At 47.6% G+C, this 15171-nt stretch overlaps 1 long non-coding RNA gene across 1 annotated transcript; it reads left to right on the top strand.

Annotated features, from left to right (window-relative positions):
- The first annotated feature begins 10601 nt into the window (after positions 1 to 10601).
- LOC136396994 (uncharacterized) lies at positions 10602 to 13474 on the top strand. The gene is made up of 3 exons (XR_010749834.1): positions 10602 to 10666; positions 11348 to 11520; positions 12144 to 13474. It is a non-coding gene; the product is annotated as an uncharacterized lncRNA (long non-coding RNA).
- The last annotated feature ends 1697 nt before the right edge of the window (positions 13475 to 15171 follow it).

Here is a 15171-nt window from a genome sequence, read left to right as displayed (position 1 = left end):
CCTTCCGGCTGCAGGCAGAGGCGGATCCCTAGCGACGGCTGTGGCGTCCCACTCCGGCCCACTGGCTCTGGAGAAGCCCCTTCCTTCGCATTTCAGCTCTGGAGAGGGCGGGAGGATCAGCTGCGGTCCTCAGTCTCTGAAACAGGGAGGCAGTGACCCCTAGCGGCCGGCTTCGGGGAGGAAGCTGCTCCGTGAGGGTGGAGTTAAGACCCGAGGCGGGGGTGGGGGACGGCTGTGGAGGAGCGAGCGTGCAGTCTGCGGAACACTGGATCTATCAATGTCCAAGCCGAAAGGACTAACGCAGGCCCTCTACTCCAATCCTGGTCCCATTTTACAGACGGGGAAACAAAGGGCCCTAAAAAAACGGTAAGGCGACTTGCACAGGGGCACAAAGGCAGAGAGTGGCAGAGCTCGAATTAGAACCCAGAGCCAGAGCTCCTCTGCATCATCTGAACGCCGAATGGAGAGGCAGCTATGGAAAGCTGCTAGAGCAGTCAGCGGTGGGCAGTAGTAGGTGAGATGGGGCCACTGGCTTTTTCTAAACCAGCTCCCTTCGGGGGTTCCTTTTCCAAAAACTGAACCCGTCCCTTCCCAAGTAGAGCGTTAAATGGAGCTCTGTTCCCTTTGCTGGCACCTTTGTTTTGAGTGATTTGCGGGATTCCGGAGAGAGTGATCCTTCCGCTCAGCGTCCAGTGTACGCAGCGGAGCAGGCACTCCACCCCATCCCGTTCATCACCCACCACATCCGGGTGTGGTTGGCTTCCTGCCAAAGCGGCTGAGCGCTCTGTATCAGTGGCCTACCGAAGCTTACCCTCTTCTCCTCTCTCCGGACCTCCAATTCCCATCTCTATACCAGGAGGAGGCAGACAGACAGAGGCAGACAAACAGGGTTTCCCACAGAGAACCTAGTTCTCCCAAGACGCCTGGCTAGAGGATGCTCCCTTTGCCCATTGCTGCCCTCTGCCCTTTGCTGCCCTTTGCCCAGCCAGCAGGAGCAGAGGGCAAGTGGCTGTTCCTCATAGAATATAAATTCTAGTTTCAAAAAGTAGGAGGAGCAGGAGGGCAGGTAAGCAGGGCACCACTTTCCCACTAGTTCAAATCTGGCCCTGGAGTGTCTCTTGCTTTCTGGCTGAGGCAGTTTAATTCAGCACTCACAGGAACACTCCCACACTGATGTATAATATGTCTCTTTAACCAATATAACCGTACATTCTTGTTACCAAACACTGTGCCAGGCTTGAGGATACGGAGAATTCGTCATTGTCCTAAAGGCACTCAGTCTAATTTGAGGATAGGAGAGAAAACAGGCATAGCTGCGTGTTGCAGAGATGTGCGTGCACACAACATTTGTTGGATCTCAGAGAAAGTGCCCACTGCATTGGAGAGGTGGTGGGGGTCCTCACAGGGGATAAGTCAGTCCTCTATCACAGTGGTCCCCAACCCCCCGGCCGCGGACCGGTACTAGTCTGTGGGCCATTTGGTACCAGTCCGCAGAGAAAGAATAAATAACTTACATTATTTCTGTTTTATTTATATTTAAGTCTGAACGATGTTTTATTTTTTAAAAATGACCAGATTCCCTCTGTTACATTTTTTAAGACTCACTCTTGACGTGTGTCGTGGTCACGTGATACATTTATCCGTCCCACCCTAAAGGCCGGTTGGTGAAAATATTTTCTGACATTAAGCCGGTCTGTGGCCCAAAAAAGGTTGGGGACCACTGCTCTATCAGACAAAGGCATGTACTGGAAGGGGAAAGGCATTAAGGAAACTAGATTTAATATAGCTCGGTCAGCATGAAAAAAAGGCACAAAGGCCAGCAACAGCTGAGTAAGTAGAGCCCCAAAATGTTTGGTTGCAGCCTGAGACTGACTTGGGGAAAGGAAAGGCTTGCAGATTCATGAATACCAGGCAGTCACCAGGAGGAGTTTACACTGGGGAATGCCTAATCATGAATTGTGGTAGCCCAGTCTCACAACCAGGAACCACCCCCTCTGGCCTCTTGGTACTTTAAGGGCCAGGGCTGAAGTGAGCTCATTGTTGTGTCCTCAAGACTCTGCCTTGAGGAATTGAATGCATGGATTTGAGGGGGGCAGTTCCAGATGCACCAATGCCCATTCAGTTCTGGCTCTCATTCTCCCACCTCTTCATCTTTGGGTAAGGCTTCTTTGATTTTCTGCTCTTAAATGGGCTTCCAGAGAGGGTATGTCTGGACATTGGCATGGCTGCCCGGGGGTGGATTAGGTGGAGAAGACAGAGGCAAGTAAGTGAGATAACATGGTCACCCACTTAACATCTTTAAAAACAAGACCCTAAAACATGCAAAGCATCAATATGTGTATCAGGTGGGGTGTGTGTATGTGCGTGTATATGTGTATAGTGGATTTACTCAGAGAGTAAACAGATGTCTTTTTGAGTATCTATTATGCTTGGTGCTGAGGATATGAGCGTGAGCAACAGCCAGGACCCTACTCAAGTAACTGTATTATAGGATGGAAGGTCGCTGCCAAAGAAAACTAAAACATGCTGGCCTCTAGAGGAGAAAGTGAGTGCTTCTCATTGTAGAGTGCAAGGAAGGCTTCTGGAAGAGGTGACATTGGAATGAGCCCTGAAAGGTGGATTGGATTTGAACCAAAGGAGATTGAGAAGAGAATTTTGGTGAAGAGAACAGCTTGTAAAAGAACATGGAAGTGGGAGAGGTGAGGGCCTGTGTGGGAACAGCAAGTGGTACAGTTTGTTTTGCATTCAGGGGATGTATAAGAGAAAGGGACAGCCAGGCTGTGAATTATCTAGTAGTAGGTTTCCTTCAGAGCGGGCAGCACAGGACCAGCCATCAGGAGACTAAGTTCTGGTCCCTATTCTTAAACTGGAAGTCCAGGGGTCGTTCTTGCTCTTCCTTCTTCTTTGACCATCATATTCCAGTTCAAAAGCTAACACTGTTGCTTCTGCTTCCAATATATATCTTAAGTCTAGTGATATTGCTCCATATGTACTTTCGTCACCTTAACTCATGTACTCATAATTTCTGCCTGATCCTTGCAACATCTTCTGGCACTATAGCCTGTGCACACTGAAGGGAGGGAGCGAAACGTAATGGTCAAGTATTTAGGACTCTGGAGCTAGACTACTTGGATTCAAATCCTTAAACCCCATCTCTGCCATTTAGTAGCTGTGTTGTCTTTAGGTAAATGACTTAACCTCTCTGTGCTCGGATTCCCCATCGGTACAATGGGGGGAAATAATAGCACCTACCTCACAGAGTTGTGAGGATTAAATTAAGTGCTTGGAACAATGTCTGGTGTACAGGAAGAACTGTTTAACTGTTAGTCATTGTTATTACTGTAATCTTTCCATGTTCAGTTTTGCTTCTCTCTGTCATGATGCCAGAAGGATGCACTGTATGTATTTTTAAAACACTTTATTTTGAAATAATCTTGACTTTACAGAAGACTTGCAACGATGATACAGAATTTCTGTATGCCTTTCATCCAGCTTCTCCTAATGTTAACCTCTTACATAAAAGTGGTACATTTGTTAAAACTAAGAAATTAGCATGATATATAACACTATTAACTACACTACAGAACTTATTCAAATTTCTCATTTTTCACTAATGTCTATTTTATGTTCCTGGATCCAGTTCACACTTTCACATTGCATTTAGCAGTGGATTGTCTCCTAACTCAATGATCCCAAGTACCTGATAACCCTTTCTTGGCCTGTCAGCCCCTGAGGCTGCTGTCGAGTCCTCAGCAAGGCCTGTGGGGCTCCTGCTTCCGCAGCCTGTCTCATGCAGCTCTAGGGTTTTGAGTAGGAGCTGTGGGGCTTTCCTAGATTCCAGCCGAGAAACTCACCTCCTTGGCCTTCCCCCAAGCTGTTCCATCCGAACCAGCGCTCTTCTCCTCCTTTTGGCCAGCTACTTATCTTTAGGGCTCAGTGTACTTGTGTCATTTTCCCAGGGTGGCCCACTCTGCCCTTAGGACCAGTTGAGTCTTCACCTACAGGCTCTCACAGCTATCGTTGTGTATTTATAAACACTCCAGTAGTTGCTTATAATACTCCATTAATTTCCTGCTAGGCTGGCAGCCCCTCTAGGGTAGGACCATGTTGGTCCTGTTTCTGCTTTCTCCCTACCTAGCACTTAGAACTTCACCGGTACTCGGTAGGCACTTAATAAAAGTGTGTTGATTTACTACCTCACATCCTGTGCTGCTTTCTGCCAATCAGTTTTCCTCTCTGGGACTGTTTTTTTCATCTGCAGATTGAGGAATTTAATTTGTTCAGTGGTTTCCAATAGTGTTGTGAAAGCCCTTGAATTTCCTGGGTACCCCACTCCCTGCTTTCATAGGAGCTATGTTTACAGATCATGTTGCTTTCATCCTTTTAAAACATTGGTGCTGTGAAAAAAATTCTTCTTCATCAGTTCTGCTGCTTAAAAATGTTTGAACCCCCTGACATATTATTGCATTATTTATTTATCCATTGCAAATAGTTTCGTTATTTTCTAATTCCATGATTTTTCTTTCTTTCTTTCTTTTTTCTGCAGGCAGCAGTGAGCCATTGAAGGTTTCTGAACAGAGAAACACTTATTGGGAGCAGTCCGAGCTGTGATTTCAGATGAAGCTGGCGATACCATGAGTAGGACAGACAGATGAAGATTGGTCATTGAGGGAGAAAGGAAGTGAGGAGAGAATGTGGTCACAGAAGCCAAGTGAAGAGAGAATTGAATGGAGGAAGAAGTTGCCAACAGTGTCTGATACTGTAGAAAGCAGGTGGGGATCAGAAGGAGTCCTTGGAAATAGTGGCAAAAACTCTAGTGACCTTTGAGAGAGTGGTGTTGGAGAGTGGGCAAGGGCAGAACCCAGGTGCAAGTGAGAGAAGGAGTAAGAGAAATGTGAAGAAGCAGAGGCAGCTGGTGTCCACCGAGAAGTCTGGTGGTGGGTGGAATGAGCAAAATGGGTCAGAAGCTTGGAGAGGCTTAGCATGACATAAACCAAGGGACTTATTTTCTCCTTTTCAATGGGAAATCAAAAGCTACTGAGTATCTTGTAAGCAGAGGAAAAGGAGGTAGTAGGCAGAGAAGACTGGAGAAACAGTGCAAGAAATGAAAAACGTGCGCTTCGTGGATCAGGCCCTAGAGGAGGCCTGGATGGTGAGCCTAGGGTGGAGGAGAGGTCAGCCTTGCCAAGGAGAGGACTCATCCTTCCTTGAACCCGTAGGGAAGATGAAGAGAGCAGTGAAGAGAGAAGTTTGGGAGTAGAAAGAGGGAGGTTAATAATAAAGTCGTTGCAGTAAAGTAAAAATTGAGGTTACCTGTAGAGAGAGGATTCAGATATCATCAAGGGAAAGCCAAAGGGGGTGGAATGGAGATGTGTTGAGCAATCTTCCAAAACCTGAAGGGAAAAAGAACAAGTGTAGTCTGTGTGCCCTCATAGAAAAGAATCGGAATTAATGGGCATATGTGAGGGAGGAAGTAGATTTTAATTTATTCTAGGGAAGGATATTTAGGGAACTGCCAGTCCCTTTTCAGACTGAGATCCAGGTTCATTTATCAGGGAGGCTGTAGATGGGATTCTTGCGCCACATGGGAGGTTTGACCAGGTGAATTCCATGTTCCCTCGTGGCCTGAGACTGGATGACAACAGGAATGACAGCCCATCCAGAGGTCAGGCACTTGGACTCAGCTTTCTCACCTACCCCAGGGTTGGGAGCAGAAGGTGCAGTGCTCAGGAAGCTGTTCCCAGAGCTGTCCCTCAGCTTCCAGGGGCTCTTTCAGAGAGGCGGCTATTAGCCTTGGAAAAGGCCCAAAGTCAACATAATAATGACTTCCCCTCAGGGGCGTATCTCCGGCCCCTCGGTGTCATTCAGTAAATGGCTAATAAAGCTCACTTTGATGTGAGGGGAACCCTACTAAGGAGTCCCCAAAATGCCTCAACCCCCTGATATCTGCTGCTAGGAGAAGATAAACTTGAACATATATTAGAGTGGTATGCTGAATGGGGCTCACTCACTTCTGTGTCCTCCGATCCAAGTTCATTGAGGTTGAGGGCAAGAAGAGGAGAGAGGAGGAGGAGGAGTCTCATGGAGGAAGTCAAATATGCTCAAAACCTTAGCTAGCCAGCCCCAGAGAAGACTCACTGGCATGGGCGCCCCCTTCTCTAACCTGACAGGCCAGCCTCATCCTTGGCAGTGCTCCTGGGGGTAGCTGGGAAACCACAACACCTAATTACTGTTATCATCATTCTGGTAGCTGTGGTGATTATGGTGGTGCCTCTGTATCCCACAGTGCTTGGCAACATTTAATTATTGTTATTCTTACAGAGATGACTGCAGAGCCTCCCTATTGCCATGGCTGCCATTGCTCTTAGGGACAACGGTGCAGCTGAACACAGCTTCCCTCCAGGTGCCCTGAGCTCCCACCTCAAAGTCATACCATAATGGTTAACAGTCAGCTAGTCTCTCCCTTGAGGGCCATGTGTCCCAGGGATCTCTGTGACTTTGGGAGCTGGCGCTCTGAGCAATGATGGGAAGACCCCAGTCCCACCTTGAGCCACTCAGTTTCCCAGAAATAAGGGATTCTGGAAGGTAAATTGGTCTGTCTTGCCTCTGGTCAGTAACCCTCAAGACATTCCTGTGAATCATCACATCCAAAATCCTAAGAACTTCTGGGCTTGACTGGAGGGACTATTCCTGACATAAGGTGGCAATACTTAAAATTCAATAGTGGTCATGAGAAGAGGGTTTCATCTTCACTGAGGAGCCAGTGCAGGGACCAGGAAGCTGAAACCATGAGGTAGGGTACGGCTGGGTAGGGCCTGGAGCATGCTCAGTGTAGAAAGAGGTAAAAGGGAAAAGGACTGAGAAAGAGGAGGAAGACACTCGACCTCCTTCCCACACTCTTTTCCATTTGATGGTGCCTTTAGGTCCAGGATGGAGTGTTGTGGTCAGAGTAATTGTCAGGGTGGACTACTTATCTAGAGGGACCTGATTTATTTATTTATTTTTTTGAGGTCCTTATGGATACCAAGAAATGGAATTTATTGTAAGAGAGAACAGAATTCCTGGGTCAGCCCAAGCCCAATAAAGGAAGCCAGCCTCAGAGCATAGAGAGCAGCCTGCATGTTCTTCTCTAGGGGTCTGTGACTCTTCAGTAACTTCTTCGGGCTTCAGATCTTCTTAGGAGCTGATGAAAGCAATGTCCCCCTGCCCTGCAAACGGCACATATGCACAAGGACAGTGTTTTTGTGGCAACCTGCAGAAGTCTAACTGGGACCCTGTGTTAGCAGTTCCCGCTGAGGAGGGGGTCCTTCAGGAGCAGGCAGTCCTGAGCCCAGACCCCTGTGACCCAGGCTCATTAAGGATGTTAGTGATGGGGAGAATCCAGAAAGAGGAAAACCTAAACCCATCTCTACAATGTGAAGTGGAAAGAAGAACAAGCATGGTATATAGACATTGCATTGCAGTTCTGTGGGAAAATATGCTCCTATAAAGTGAAAGTAACACGGAGAGATGTAAACCATTTGTGAGTAAATGTTTTTTATTTTAAAATTTCCTTTAACATCATTATGAAGTTACTGTAATAATAGCTTTAATTTTTTTCTATATTGTGTAAAGTGCTTTTTCTCTAGAAATGAGCCTCTGAATTATATTTAATTTAGGTTATTATGAGTGCCCAGCACATGCTTCTGGGTACAGGTGCTTTAGAAGGGTGACCGGTGGCTTGGAGGTGACATCCAAAAGGTACACAATGCCCAAGCAGGTCACTGAATTTTGAGGAACCTCAGGAGGAAGTTGAACAAGCAGAGAGCATGTGATTTGAAAGCAAGAGTCCAAGGTTTGTGTCCCGATCTGCCATTACTAAATGTGGGCAAGAAAGATGACCAACTGTCCTGGTATGCTTGGGACTGAGGCTTCCCAGGACATGGACTTTCAGTACTGAAACTAGAAAAGTTCTGGGAAACCAAACTGGACTGGTCACCGATTCACAAGCCACTTTAACCTCTCGGTGCCTTAGTTTCCTCATTTGTAAATGGTGTTTATGACGTCCAGGACCTTTGTAAAAGTACTTTGTAAACTCTCCCATCTTTACATGTTGGGGATGATGATTACTGTTGGTGGGGTGGCACTGAGGAGTGGGAGTAGGAGAAGGGGTGGTTCCCTTTAGCCTTGAGATCTGAGAGACCAAGAACCTGTTTAGATACACACCATGATTTAGACATGGAGAGTTTTTTTTTTTTCCAAGTAGAGGAGGGGAGATAGAGAGACAGACTCCCCTATGAGCCCTGACTGGGATCCACCCGGCAACCCCCATCTGGGGCCAATGATCTGCCCATCCTGGGCCATGCTCCCAACAGAGCTATTTTTAGTGCCTGAGGCGGAGACTCCAGGGAGCCATCCTTAGCACCTGGGCCGATAACCAACTGAGCCATGGCTGTGGGGGGGGGGGGGGAGAGAGAGAGAGAGAGAGAGAGAGAGAGAAAGGGGAGGGGGAGGAGGAGGGGTAGAGAAACAGATGGTCATTTCTCCTGTGTGCCCTGACAGGGAATCTAACCCGGAACATCCACATACCAGGTTGGTGCTCTATCACTGAGCAAACCGGCCAGGGCCACAACAGGCTTTTAACAATAATTCATACGCCAAATATTTGACCAGATACCATGCCAGGCATTGAAATAAAGCCACAAACTACTGAGACATGCTTCCTTTTTTCCTAGGGCCAAAGTCTAATGGGGAAAAAGAGTGGGAAGATAGGGAAATATAGGTGCCAATAGGAACTTCCTGTGTGTTGGGACCTTCTAATCTAGGAGGTAAAGAAGGGTCAGGGAAGCATTCCTGCAGTGGTGAACTGAGCCCTGAAGGAGGAGGACCATTTAGCCAGGGATTTCATGTAGAGAAATCAGGCAGAGGGAAAAGCAGCAAGAAGGCCCAGGAGGCTTTTTGTATCAAAAACTAAGAGTAGTTCAGTTTGGCTGGTGTAGTACCAAGAGGAGAGGGAGAGGAAGGGGACTGGGGAGGTGTGTGCCCAGGCTGTGTGGGCCTTGCGCATTGTTAGGGGATTTGGACTTAATTCTGAGCACAGCAGGGAGGCCAGGATGTTTCACAATTGGCCATGCAGCATCCCCTACCCCTGCTGTGCTGAGATCATGTTCCTGGGCCGGCACCAGGTTTAGCCTGTTATGGCCATGTCCTCTGGGCCTGAAGGTACCAGCTCTGTCTGACCTGCTCCCAGGGTCCCTTGAGCCTGGTTCATCTGCTGAGTGATTCTGTGGCTCCAAGCCTGGTATAGTCAATCTATATCTTCCTCTGGCAGAGGCCCTGTAGCCTGGCACAAACCGTAGCTCTAGAGAGCAGAGTGGCCTCCCGCCCTCCCAAACATGCTGCTGTCACCACAATAAGTGTGTGAACTTGACAGCTTCATGGCAGTGAACTCAGGGCATCCCAGGCAGCTGATAAATAATGAACAATGACACCAGTCAGCTCGGGTACATGGAGGTGAGTGTGCATCCATTTGCAAACACGTGCACACAGATTCACTGACATTTATGTTCACACTTCCATTCAAACTCAGACAAGCACATGGAGAGATTTCCTGCTACCTGCATGAGATTAATGGGCACACATCCTGTTACTTACAGCCTTATATAGATGCCTGTACACCCAAGCTGGCCCTCATCCCTGTATTAGGTGTTTAATCAAATGCCTGGCACATAAGATTATTATATTATTATATTTTAATCTGATATTTTATTAAAATAATCAAAGGTGTGCACATGTGCCAATATAAATACATATACACTGACCCATATGTTCTTTTGAAAGCAGGTGCAAACATGAGAACTCCATCCTTTCATGAAACTGGTACGTATACTTCCTTGCACACCAACAAGCTCACTCTCATGGATGCACAGAATGCCACAATTTGCTCTCAGTTGCACTTACATATATATAGTGTGTCCGTAAAGTCATTGTGCACTTTTGAACCATCACAGGAAAGCAACAAAAGATGATAGAAATGTGAAATCTGCACAAATAAAAGGAAAACTCTCCCAGTTTCATACCTATTCAGTGCAGTTCGATGTGGGCTCACGCACAGATTTTTTAGGGCTCCTTAGGTAGCTATCCCGTATAGCCTCTACAGACTCGTCACTGACTGATGGTCTACCAGAATGGGGTTCCTCCACCAAACTACCGGTTTCCTTCAACTGCTTATCTCACCGAGTAATGTTATTCCTATGTGGTGGCGCTTCATTATAAACGCGCCGATATTCACGTTGCACTTTGGTCACGGATTCGAATTTAGTGAGCCACAGAACACACTGAACTTTCCTCTGTACCGTCCACATCTGGACTGGCATGGCCATGGGCTGCTCCGCTGTATACATGGTGTTATGTCATCAACTGCGCATGCGCACATGCTGCCACATCATCCTACAGAAAGTGGGAGGGTTTTCCTTTTATTTGGTGCAGATTTCACATTTCTATCATCTTTTGTTGCTTTCCTGTGACCAGTCAAAAGTGCACCATGACTTTACGGACACACTGTATATACTATATATGTTTTACTATTTTTTAAAAGATATTTTTATTCATTTTAGAGAGAAGAGAGAGAGAGAGAGAGAGGGAGAGAGGAGCAGGAAGCATCAACTCCCATATGTACCTTGACCAGGTGAGCCAGGGTTTCGAACTGGTAACCTCAGTGTTCTAGGTGGACACTTTATCCACTGCACCACCACAGGTCAGGCTGCTTTATATCTTTCAAAGGGCTTTCAGGTCTAAAACCTATTTTTTCAGAGCACCCTAGTGAGGGAGGTAGGCAGAGCAGGCATTATGAAAAAGCAGAGACCAGAGAGGTTAAATACGCCATCTGGGAGACGGCCTGGACCCCAGATCTGACTTCTCCATGTCAGTGTCCCATGGCCCCATGCCTGTCTGACACTTACAGCTCTAATAACAGAAAGCAGGAACCAGGACAGGGGCTGGTACTAGATTCTGGATTCCTTATCGAAACCTTTCTCGAGTCAACTTTGGCTGGGAAATGGGAATTAGAGGCTGAGGAAGGGAAACTGCCGTCATTTGAAATCCCATCAAGTCTCATTTACAACTCCCATCAGAAGAAAGGAGCAGTTGACTGAGTTGGAGAGAAAAACAAATTATGAGTTCCTTTAGGATTCTGAGGCCATAGAAGCTGATCCTGGGAGAGCCTGGAGGTCATGGGGTGGTAGTGCGGGTCCTGTCCCATCTGGGCTCTCTCCCCAACTCCACGCACTCTCTCTCCCCTCTGTCTGGGCTGGCTTCAAGGTCTGGGTCAAGAACCCCACCCTCAGAGTCCTTCTCTCCTCTCCCACAGCAGTGAAGCCCCCCCTTTCTTTGCTTAGTGCTGAGCCTTCAGGACCCATTCGGCACCCTGTTTCCTACCTGACTCGGGCAGAAATGGGGAACAGGCTGCCAACCCCCTTACACCCGTCCTGTCAAGGCCATGGAGGCCAGGCCCTTAGGCCTCAGCTGCAACCACTTTGAAAGGTGATGAGACAGCTTTCCTCAAAGGTCTGTGCCCTGCGGGGAGGAGGTGGCCTGATGGTGGAAGAGCAGGAGGAGATCATCCCTCCTTCTGCTTCTGCTGCTGTTTCCCTCTGGCTCCATCATCGCTGTGCGCCTTAGTTTCTGCACCTGCAGAATGGGCGAGTAGACCAGCCTTAGAGTGCTGCGGCAAGGAGCGGAGGAGACGAGGGGTGGAAGCTCCACCCCCACGGCACCGTGCTTGGCACGCTGCTGGGCCCTCCTGTTTCAGCTGCTTGTGTGGGGCCTCCCCTGCCATGGCTGGAGGGGCAACAGAGCTAAAGGTACTTCTTGGGTGCTGCTCTGGCCCAGGAGGGTGGGAGGGAGGGGACATTTGTTTGACATTTTTTGTCAGCATCCATTACCTGGTGTGTATTTTCCCAGGAGCTGATTACATGACAGCATGTGTTGATAAACATTTGGAGCTGGAGTTGGGTGGAAACTGAGCAGAATGTTAAGCATGTGGTGGATCGGTCAGGGGATGCTGGGAACAGGCTGGCCGTGATGAATGGGAGGTGATGACGGGAACCACAATCTGGCACTCCTTAGCCTGACTGCCCTTTCCTCTTTCTCTTTCTCTCCTCCAGCGTTCCCTGCTTTGGCCCTTAGCAGGATATTCAGACCTGGCCCTGGAGACAGCATGTGACAGCAGAAGAGAGATGGGGTTTGAAACTCAGGCAGTTATGGGTTCCAATCCTAGCTCTGCCTGGAGGGTCTCGGCACCAAGGCCCTGCCCCCTTACCTCCCGGAGCCTCAGCCTCCTGTCTGTAAAGTGGATTTCACGTACTCTTCACACTGTGAAGTGAAAATTGAGAACCATGCCTGGCACACAGAACTAAGCACTCAGTAAATGTTGGTGTGCCCCCCCCCCCCATTTTATCTGGAGGAAAAGTCACCGAGCCTTGATTGTGCTGTGGATGTTAGCAACAGTTTCTTAGGTCTACTTTGGACCGAGGGGGGAAGTGGATTCATGTTCTTCATAATGTAAACTTCCCCATTTCCAACCCTAGTTGGGACTAGGTGACCAAGAGTATGTGTGGAAAGTTTCCCTCTAAATCTTTATATACCTGGGCACTCATGACAGCACGCAGTTAATTATACTGCTCATAAAAATTAGGGGATATTTCAAAATGAATATGAAAGTCTGTTCACCCCCACCAATATGTCACTTGCTACTCAATCACAATAATGGAGTTTGTATCTCATTTATATAATCAAACAACTTACTTTGACTTATCGTTTGTTTTTCTGATGTTTTTGTTTAATAAAAAAAAATCAAATGCTTCTTTTTTTTATCGCTTCATATTCATTTTGAAATATCCCTTAATTTGTGTAGTGTCCTGCCTGATGTCTTTCTCCCTCAGTAGGATATGAACACTCTGAGGGCAGGGTCTGTGTTACCTGGTCACAGTTGAATGCTCAGGACCTAGCCCAGTGCCTGATACTGGAAGGAGTGATGTCTCTTATGCATCTGATTGGTCCAGAGCAGAATGCTCAAGATAACCCCACTTAAGAGTTCTGTGGTGTCTTATTTCACGTTGTTCCTGAGCTCAGAGCACTGGCTGGACGCCTCACTTGGCCTTTGCATAGATTACCATGGATTAACTTTTCCGGTGACTATCTTCTGTCTCTCTGAGTGTGGGCTTCTTGAGGACCAGCAGGGCATTTAGACCTTCATGAGAGAGACATGCATCTGAGCGCTGAGACCTTGGAAATTCAATGGACGTGAATGAATGAAATAAGCAATGCTGCTCCTATTTCCTCCCCAAACCGAGGAGCTGTCCCCCAGCCCACCTCCAGGTGCCTTAGAGCAGTGGTCCCTAACCCCCGGGCTGTGGACCGGTACCGGTCCGTGGGCCATTTGGTACCGGTCCGCAGAGAAAGAAAAATAACTTACATTATTTCCGTTTTATTTATATTTAAGTCTGAACGATGTTTTATTTTTAAAAAACGTTAAAAAATGACCAGATTCCCTCTGTTACATCCATCTAAGACTCATTTTTGACGCTTGTCTCGGTCACGTGATACATTTATCCATCCCACCCTAAAGGACGGTCCATGAAAATATTTTTTGACATTAAACCAGTCCATGGCCCAAAAAAGGTTGGGGACCACTGCCTTAGGGCCTCCTTGCTGCTGGGGCTGCTCTCTGGTGGGAGGTACATGATAGCTGGGTGCCACCTAGTGGGTGTGGCTTCAAGGGTGAGCATGTCTCTTTGTTCCCTGGAGTGTGGGACAGAGAGGCCCCATGTCATGGAGTTGAGGAGGCTCCAATCAATGCCCCTGTCAGCCCCATCCTCTACATCAGGGGTCAGGAATCTATGGTTCACGAGCCAGATGTGGCTCTTTTGATGGCTGCATCTGGCTCGCAGACAAATCTTTAATAATAAAAAAATAATGACATTAAAAATATAAAACATTCTCATGTACAGTGTGTCTGTAAAGTCATGGTGCACTTTTGACTGGTCACAGGAAAGCAACAAAAGATGATAGAAATGTGAAATCTGCACCAGATAAAAGGAAAACTCTCATAGTTTCATACCTATTCAGTGCAGTTCGATGTGGGCCCATGCACAGATTTTTTAGAGCTCCTTAGGTAGCTATCCCATATAGCCTCTACAGACTCGTCACTGACTGATGGCCTACCAGAACGGGGTTTCTCCACCAAACTACCGGTTTCCTTCAACTGCTTATCCCACCACGTAATGTTATTCCTATGTGGTGGCGCTTTGTTATAAACACGCTGATATTCACGTTGCACTTTGGTCACAGATTTGAATTTAGTGAGCCACAGAACACACTGAACTTTCCTCTGTACCGTCCACATCTCGACTTGCATGGCTGTGGGCTGCTCTGCTGTATACACGGTGTTACATCATCATCTGTACATGCGCACATGCTGCCACATCATCCTACAGAAAGTGGGAGGGTTTTCCTTTTATTTGGTGCAGATTTCACATTTCTATTGTCTTTTGTTGCTTTCCTGTGACCGGTCAAAAATGCACCATGACTTTATGGACACACTGTATTACAATCCATTCATTTCCTACTGTTCATGTTTATGGTTGCAGGTGGCTGGAGCCAATCACAGCTGTCCTTTGGGACAACACCAAATTTTTATTGGATAATGCCTAACATACATGGGTCGTTGTATGGCTCTCACAGAATTACATTTTAAAATATGTGGCGTTCATAGCTCTCTCAGCCAAAAAGGTTCCCGACCCCTGCTCCACGTTTAGAGAGTGTGGAGGCCCCAGGGGAGCACACTGCACCTGCATTCTGGGGAGCCCTGGCCCAGATGCAGCAAGTTCCCACAAGGTGGCCTCCCATCCTTCACCCCACACTTCCTGTTCCCTATTTCTTCTCAGCCACAAAGAGGGCCTTGATTTGGAAGAGTAGTCAGGTTTTGGTAGGAAAGGTGGAGGGGACATGCAGAGACACGCGCGCGTGCACACACACACAGCACCCTGAGGGAACCAGGCAGTGTGATGCTGGAGGTACTTGTCCTGGGGAAAGTTCTGCCTCTGTGAGTCCAGCTTTTTGTCCCTCCACCTCTGCCTAATTTTTGCATCCATCTTTGAATTCACAGCCAAGGGTTCATTCCAGGCTGGCCTA

This window comes from Saccopteryx leptura, chromosome 1 (assembly GCF_036850995.1).
Source record: "Saccopteryx leptura isolate mSacLep1 chromosome 1, mSacLep1_pri_phased_curated, whole genome shotgun sequence".
NCBI lineage: Eukaryota > Metazoa > Chordata > Mammalia > Chiroptera > Emballonuridae > Saccopteryx > Saccopteryx leptura.
This window is presented reverse-complemented; position numbering and strand designations above follow the sequence as displayed.